This window comes from Camelina sativa, chromosome 10 (assembly GCF_000633955.1).
Source record: "Camelina sativa cultivar DH55 chromosome 10, Cs, whole genome shotgun sequence".
Taxonomy (NCBI): Eukaryota; Viridiplantae; Streptophyta; class Magnoliopsida; order Brassicales; family Brassicaceae; genus Camelina; species Camelina sativa.
Genome location: NC_025694.1, coordinates 22,101,493 through 22,109,293, shown reverse-complemented (window position 1 = coordinate 22,109,293; position 7,801 = coordinate 22,101,493). Strand labels below are relative to the sequence as shown.

Below are 7,801 nucleotides of genomic sequence, written 5' to 3'. Positions count from 1 at the left end.
TACAACCTTCCCACAGGACAAGCTGTCACCAATTGAGCTGTGTGAAGGTTGTTAAAAGGTGGAGACCAGGGTTCGAGGAACGCCTGGCGCACCAATAACCTCCTGGTGAATTTGGATATCCACAGTGAGGGGTTAGGATCGATGTCCTGTAGGGCCAGCTTGGGGTCCGTTGGAGCGGGTAGCGGTGGACTAGTGCGGTCCGCGGGACTGGTTGTCACAACTATCTAATTTTTTACGAACGTTTAACTTGATAATTTGAGTTTTCTATGTTATACTCCCTCCGTTTCATAATATAGGATGTTTAGAGAAGTATTTTTGTTTCATACTATAGGATGTTTCAAACTTTCTATGTAATTTTTAGATTAATTTTCTATTTTATATTATGCATTCTTGTTCATTGCCCTTTGGTTAGTAACTTAATTTCTCCAATTAACATGCTATATTCTTCATTTCAATTGTGATTTTGGTCAGTTACCTAATTCACCCAAAAGTATTCTATTATAACTCTTAACATATAAAAGAAACAATGACACAATGACGAAAATCTATAAATGATACACACAAAAACAAATGTGAATTTCTTAGGCGCCAAGGATTTATTCATTTTTATTTTTGACCGTTTATTTTCAATACCTTGCTTGCCAAGTCTCGTGTCTGCAGAAGTATGCTACACTACAATACCAAAATTCCATTCAACAAGATCAACGGTTTCAGTTTTTATTCGGTTTCTCTGCAATCATAAAGCGAAGAAGATTCGGCAATAAGTCCACTAGAAATATGCATTGAAGGATTAGGAGGGACTTCAAGAGCATTGATGAAACTAGTTCTTTTTGGTGTACTTATGCAATGAATGTATGCAAACATGCAAACAGAGACATAAGCAATGACGATCAGGTGCAAGAGGTTTCAATTCTCTTATGCTCTTGTAGTATAAGAGATGTCAATCCATAAAGTGTGTGAAGTCTATGCAATCAGGATGTGAACAATGATCCAAGTTATTTGTCAAAAACCACCCTATACAACCAATCTCTTGGGATAGACACAATAATCTCCAGTATTAGCTTTATCTAACAACCCTAACATTGGTGTGATGTAGAGAAGCTTAAGATCTATCCTTACCCTCTTGATATAAGAACAACCTAGTGCATACCTAACCCAGAAGGGATATATAATCTAACAAGCTTTAATATTCTAAATAACCACAGCCCTAAACCAGCCTAATCCATCTCTAGAATCCTAGCTCACTACTTAGATGAACAGATCATGATGATAATAAACAGAAACCCAGAAAAGGATGAAACAAGCATGATAAGAAAGATGAGATGATGAACAACAACTTAATATAAAGAAGCAAACTCAGATTCTCAATACCCAGAAAGTTATGAGACTTACAAGATATTAAAATCTGAGAAAAACTGTAAAATAAAAGTTGCAAATGATAAATAAGAGCTAAAAACCCTTAAGGGGTAAAAATTAGGTTTTTGGTGGCTACATATACTTTTCTGCCTAAAGAGAGAGTTATGGGCGGCTATGGGATACAAGGGATATATATAGTGAGGGAAGGAAGCCCTTATTTGGCTAGCTGACAAAATAGAGAGGCGGCTCGTGTGCTCGACCACAAGTGGTTGAGTGGCATGGTCGAGTGGTCCATTCCCTTGTTTCCAAACGGTTGAGTCCCTGAGTATTACACAGTTGAGTCCACGAGTTGCACATAGTCAAGTGTTGGAGTAGCAGACGGTCGAGTGCACGAGTAGTGGTGGTCGAGTGCTTCATGCTTTGTTGGTCTTCTCCTTGATTCACCTCCTATCCGCTTCACTGGTTGCACTCCTCTCATCTCAGATGCTATTTCCATGCTTCTTGAGTCCAATTAACCTCTTTAAACAAGAAACAATGCAAATGCAATGCAAATCCTACTCTAATGCATAAACAATCATTAAACTACATGAAAGTAAAAAATAAGCTAATAGAACATGTAAAAGATGTGAATAATTTATAGTTAAATATGGTAAAATATATACATATCAATTGACACTTCCTTTTATCATCTCGACGACTTTGTTCATCGGCGGACGATCTGTTGGGCATGGTTGAATACACCAGAGACCTACAAAAATCATCTTCCTTGCAATCTGTTTTTCCTCTATGGTTATTTCATCGCCAAATATCCATGTTTATTCTCCCTCTTCAAGATCCTTATAGATCCAATTTGGAGAATAAGTCAAACTAGCTGCAAAATCAATTGTTTCTACTACTTTTTTGTTCCTTGCACCAATCATCTTGAGGACCAGCATTCCATAGCTATACAAATCAGACTTCTGCGAGACTCTGTCATACATTCTTGAAAACACCTCAGGTGAAATGTATCTGATAGTTCCTCTAGTATTTATCAGTGACAAAATTCCTCTAGCAAGGCCAAAGTCAGAGAATTTAGGACAAAGATTTTCATCTAACAGGATATTCTGAGGTTTGATGTCAAAATGTACAATTCTTGTTTTGCAACCATAGTGCAAGTGCTCCAATCCCCTAGCAATGCCTAGCGCGATTCCATATAGTACTTTTACATCTAGAGTCAATGATTCTTTTCTAAACATAAACTGATCCAGAGACCCATTCTCTAAAAACTCGTACACAATCCTCTTTTGAGATGTTTGGCTCATGTTGGTGACTTCATTAATGAAATCCTCACCAGTTCAATTCAAGTCCTTCAAGACCTTTACTGCAACCTTCAGACCATTAGAAAGGTTTCCTCTATAAATAGTTCCAAATCCTCCTTTCCCAACTGTGTGTGAAAATGACTTTGTAATGTTCTTCAATTCTGCATAAGTGTATTGTTTCAGCAGTACCTTGAACATGCCGAAACTATTTTCCTTTCTATTTTTACTCTTTATCTCACATATCAACTAGATCAGGACAACAAAAAAAGTGACCAGCCCAATTGCGGAACCAAGGGCTATGAGGATTCTCTCCAAAAGATGTGACTTGCCTTTTCGAAACTGTGAGGTTACACGATTTGGTGTTAAGTCTGGTGATACTCGAGGATATGGATTAGGTGCGGCCAGATTACCATCAGAATAATTCTGCTTGAGAATCTCTACACCATTCAGAAGAGCCTCACAATACGATGCACCAGTGTCCATGTAAGGGTGCAACTCAAGTCGTAGATCAGGTCTCAACCCATTTTTGGAACCAACATACACACTGAAATCTAGATACATCAGAATATGAGAACCACCGCTTAACTGAATCACGTCCACTTGGTTCTTAGCAATCTGATGTACAATGAAGATGGAGAAGACGCGTTGATTTGCTTTGTTCACTTCCAGTAATGTCTAACAGAAAGGAAGCCTCACAAGGTAGTTAAACTCGGCGTCGACTGTAAAAAGCCATGTCAGGTTGAAATTCAGGTTTAGCATAGGGTTCCCGACGTTCCCCATTTGGCGCGACGTGGCATACACATCCTCCGGCCCAACATACGCCGGATTTTTCTTGGTGTAGATGATTTTTACACCTGGAATGGTCACAGTCATTGCCTGATCTCCGAAATAATTATCAGAAAGCCACGACCGGAACATTCCCGAATCATTGACCTCATCCACCATTCGTCCTCCTACATTAATCCGGTGAACGGTCTTGAAAGCCGTCGAGTTGTCTATCTCTATTAAGAATCGCAGACCCCAATTCACCTCTGTAGTGAACCACTTACCGCGACTCTGCCCCTACTCCTCTCACTACAAGAAAAGGGATATTGTGACGTTAGATTGAGACGAATTTTTTTTGTCACAAATTTGTGACTTTTTAGATACTATGTTGTGACATGTTTTTTAGTCATAAGTTCGTAATTATTTCGTCACAATATTATTATATAAGTTTGTTGTAATTATTAATATATAGCTTATGTATCATTGTGACAATAAAACAATAATATTAAGAAAAATAGGAGAAGATGGTTTTGGTCTTTAACTGTAATCATTTTGACACTAATTGTTGGTTGTGATGAGTTAAACATTATAACGTAATAATAGTAACAAAATGCATTACTGGTTTGGGACTAAAGTTTTGTTATAATGAATGACAGTTTTGATACATGTTCTTATTTAGTAACTGTGACGGACAAGTGACATTTTACAGGGCACTAAGTGTGACGTTTTGAGACTACAACAACATCATAAATAGTGACAAACTTGATATGTGGTATCGGTCATGAAATATAACGTATTTTGGACAATATTTTCAGTAAATAATTGTGACATTTTCGATACGTTTACATATCGTTACATTTGGTGAAAAAATGGCTACTTATTAGTTAGTCACAACTCTTGTGATGTTTTAGTAACTTTAAACAATTTGTGACGATTGTATTGTAACCATTTACTAAACGTCACATATTGGTAGCAATATTTTTATTGTGAGAAAAAAAAAATTATTGTGACGAAATATTACGTCACAATGTACTTATTTTCTTGTAGTGTCTTCTACTTCACAGATCAATATGCATAACATAAACATAACACAGAGATTTAACGAGTTCCCCTCATGCAGAGGGTACATCTCGTGTGGGAACCTTCTCCCACAAACATCCACTATCAATCACTCAAGGTTTTACATTGTGTTACATATACAAAGCTTTGAGAGTAACTACAAAGAAACCTGAAGAAGAAAACCCATAGAGTATCCAGCTTTTCTTCTTCCTCTCTCTATGTCTCTGGTTCAGCTCTCCCCTCCATGTATAATTAACCATGAAACACTTTCAGAACCTAAAGAAGCAGCTCCACCTTCGTCTCTCATCAGAGTGTCCCGAAGACACCTTAAACCTAGACTAGGTTATGTCCAACTCTCAGCCCTTTGACCCCATCCAAGATTCTGCTCCTTTATCATGGATCTGCGCACAACTTCAAGCTCCATGTATGACTACCTGCACATTGATAGTAGGATTTTCACCCAGGGTATCAATTCCCTATGCAGTTGTAGTACAAAGGGTTATCAATCCAAATGGTTGATATGCTAGCAGATAAGATGCAATCAGAGACAAGCAAGTCAAGCCAAGTAATAGTTGGGGTTTGATCTAACAATCCTAAAATAATTAAAAGAAAGTAAATAAACAAGAACCACACGACTTATGTACTCGATGCAAGCATTCGGGTACAAGATCGGGTGGGGTGATCGACTAAACAAGACGAGTATGAACCGCTCGAAGGTATAGTCGAAGCAGGTGATCATGTGCCTGTTCGGGTAAGAGATTGAGTTATGAATAATAATGTAAACAATCTAAATACAAAAGCTCCTAAGGATGGGGTAATCGACTCCTAAGCATTCCTGACCAGTATGGATGTCCTACATTCCTCAAGCAAATATTCCCTAGACAATGAATCTCTAAAATCTTATTAAAACACTCTCGTGACAGAAACAATCAACCTTAATCACTCCCCTACCTAACTCTCGTTGGAGAAACATGATCAAGCAGGCAATACAAACCGATTCATTATTGTCAATAAACCCCTTACTCATCTAATCTCTTAGGCTAAGTGAGTAAATCTCTAGCATTGATTTATTCAAGCATTTCATCTACACCTCTCGATGGTAAAACGCCCTAGATCTAATCTCAACCTCTCAGTCTGTTGATAGCCTTAAGAACACCAATCTAGAAGGGAATTTATAAAACATAAACATCCAAGCTAAGATATCCTAACCGATCAAGCACACAAAATCGTCTATCCCATCCCTAGAAACCTTACTTCACTACTCAGATCTCATGGAAAGAAACACAAAAACATAGATAAATGAGAATTGCATTGTATTTAAAATAGAGTAGAGTAGAAGAGTATATAATCGAAAATGCAAAAAGAAATAAAAATAAATCCTAACAAAGTGGAAAAAGTGTTTGAGTCGCTCAAGATCTCTCTCAGAAGCTCTCGCTCTCTGGTTTGAGTGTCTGCGGCGTGCTAGGGCGAGAGGAAGAAGAGGGGGGGGTGTAACACTCGCGAACCAATTTCTGGTTATTGGGAAGGGGTGTCGATCGACACCAAGGGGAGTGTCGATCGACACCATCAATGTATGGTTCGACCAGGTTGTTTTTAATTGTAGTTTCTAGTTTGGTTTGATTTTATTGGGTTGTTTAAACCATGTATATAAGGGAAAACTTGACCTAGGTCGTAGAAGGAGGTTGTCTTGGCCGTTCTAAGAGAAAAGAGAGAAGAAAGGTGTTCTTGAGAGTTTGGAGGCTTTTGGAGAGATTCTTGGCTTGTGTGGAGTGATCTGTTGCTGTGGAGTGGAGATCTGGTGCTAGGAATAAAGGAGAAGGCTTCTAAGGGTTGGATTCGTCTTTGTTGAGTCAGAATCTTCCTGCAAAAGAGGTGAGTGTATGATCATGGCTTATCTAAGCCTGAGAATCCTTTGTTTGATTGATTTGCTGTGTTTTGTGGTGTTGTTCGTGCTTGTGGTGGTTGTGTTATGGTTGTTATAGGTTCCTGAAACTTTTGGGTGAGTTTGGAGCGGATTGGAGATGATTGGAAACGGAGATTCGACGAGCGGCTTTGCGTAGAACGCGACTGCGGAGTCGGTGTCGATCGACACAATGTTGGTGTCGGTCGACACCAACTTGTCTGATTCGTGATTTTCCTGGTTTGTTTGTTGTTTGGTAAAGATGGGGAATCTCAGTTGTTTGTGTGTATAGCCTAGTAGATGGGAGGATTGCCTCACTGAGTGTTTATCAAATACTCATGCATCTCAATTGTTGTTTGTGGTGTGCAGGTACGTGACGTGGAATCATGGCGATGAGGAGGAGGATGATCTAGGGTCTCTTTTGTGTGTAGGTGGTTACATTTTTTATGTTGGAACATTGGATAGAATTATGGTAGGTTGTTGGAGAGATTGGTTAGGAGTGTTATTGTATTAATGATGTATTGGTTTTGTATTATTGGTATGTTCCCGCAGTGCTTAATGGTTATTGCTGGTTTAATGATGAGTTGTTGTTTGGGTTGGTTAATTAAGTAGTATGGGATGCTTAATTATATATATTGTATTTATTAAAAAAAACAGGTCGGGTTGTTTCAGTTTGGTATTAGAGCCCTTACAGTTTTAGGATGGCTAAGTGGATGGTTAGAGCGGCTAGGAATTTAATTGGGTGAATTATTTTCCTGTTGCATGATATATGATATTGTGAATGGAAATTGATTATGAGTATTTAGTCAATTTGTTTGTGGTATATCGAGTCCTTGTATCATCCTCTTCGAGCCTTCAATGAGATTCCACGGTAAGTTGTTTTCTGTATTGTTAGTTGTGTAGTGTTTTTAGCTGTGGGGGGGGGGNGGGTGCAGTTGGCTATTGAAAAGTTGTTGTCAAGTGGTGGATCACGCCGGTATCAGGAAATACCGTTGGTGTGATTTGTAGGAATGGATGTTTTGCAAATGGAATTCTTTTGGATTTTGTGACTCGTGTGTAATGTGGAAAGGAAATAGCTCAGGAATTTTATAAATGGAAGTTTCCATAAATATAAGGTTGTATAAATGGAAAGTTCCATAAATGAATAGTTTCTAAAAATGGAAAGTTTTTCGGGAGGTAAAACTTGTCCATTTCTGGAAAGTGTGCGGGGGGACATCTAAAGTGTTTGAGATGTCTGGAGTGAGGCCTGGGGTGGCCATGACAGTGGTGATATTCTGGGAGAGATTCTGGTGTTGGTAGGACATTGAGACGTTCTACGCGGATCACGGGGGGTGGTCCCGGTTGGAGAAATGCTTATAGACGTTATGATCGTTTGCTAGAGGGACGGGGGGTCCTGAACAACTCATGAGGAGATGGGGGTTCT

General features: G+C 38.8%; 1 pseudogene; it reads right to left on the bottom strand.

Annotated features, from left to right (window-relative positions):
- LOC104720603 overlaps window positions 718-7,801 on the bottom strand; it is a 16,328-nt pseudogene continuing 9,244 nt past the window's right edge.